Consider the following 1,101-nt stretch of genomic DNA (forward strand, 5'->3'; position numbering starts at 1 on the left):
TATCTTTTATCTAAAGTTAGAATCTTGCTCTGTCACCCAGGCTGGAGTGTAGTGGCTTAGTCATAGGTCATGACAACCCCAAACTCCTGGGCTCCCACCTCAGCCTCCTGAGTAGCTGAGACTACAGGCACATGACGCCATGCCCGGCTAATTCTTAAAAATTTTTTGTAGACATAGGGTCTTACTACGTTGCCCAGGCTGGTCTTGAACTCCTGGGGCCAAGCCATCCTTCTGTCTTGGCCTCTCAAATTGCTGGGATTACAGGTGCGAGCCACTGCACCCAGTCCTGAAGATGTCTGCTTCTCATCCTGATGTCCTAGCTAAGAGAAGGAAAAGAAATACAATTGACACTGGATGAGAGGGACTGTCAGCTTTGCTCCAAAGCTGCAAGATATTGCCAAGACTGGAAGGTGTTCTGGGTTGAATCACATTCCCTAAAAAGGTATGGTAATGTCCTAACCCCTGCTGCCTGTCAGTGTGCCCTTATTTGGAAATGGAGTCTTTGCAGATATAATCAAGTTAAGGTAAGGTCATACTGGAGTAGGGTAGGCCCTAAATCCAATGTCTGGTGTCCTTGTGAAAAAGCCATGTAGCCGAGTGGCTCATGCCTGTAATCCCAATGCTTTCGGAGGCCAAAGCAGGAGGATTGCTTGAGCCCAGGAATTCAAGATCAGCCTGGGTAACATAGCAAGACTGTCTCTACCAAAAAAGAAAAATTTAAGGCCATGTAAAGACACAAGGACAGAGACACATAAGGAGAAGGCCACGTGAAGACAAAGACAGAGATTGAAGTGATGCATCTACAAGTTAAGGAATGCCAGGAATTGCCAGAAGCCACCAGAAGCTAGGAGAGAGGACTGGAACAGATCCTTCCCTAGAACCTTTAGAGGGAGCACGGCCCTTGGTGACTGTTTGGTAAACTAATAAGCAAATACAGTCAGCCCTTCATATCCTTGGATTCTGCATCTGTGGATTCAACCAACCTCAGTGTGAAAATACTTGGGGAGGCTGGGCGCGGTGGCTCACGCCTGTAATCCCAGCACTTTGGGAGGCCAAGGCGGGTGGATCACCTGAGGTCAGGAGTTCGAGACCAGCCTGGCC

The sequence above is a fragment of the Mandrillus leucophaeus genome, unplaced genomic scaffold, assembly GCF_000951045.1.
Source record: "Mandrillus leucophaeus isolate KB7577 unplaced genomic scaffold, Mleu.le_1.0 Scaffold1288, whole genome shotgun sequence".
NCBI lineage: Eukaryota > Metazoa > Chordata > Mammalia > Primates > Cercopithecidae > Mandrillus > Mandrillus leucophaeus.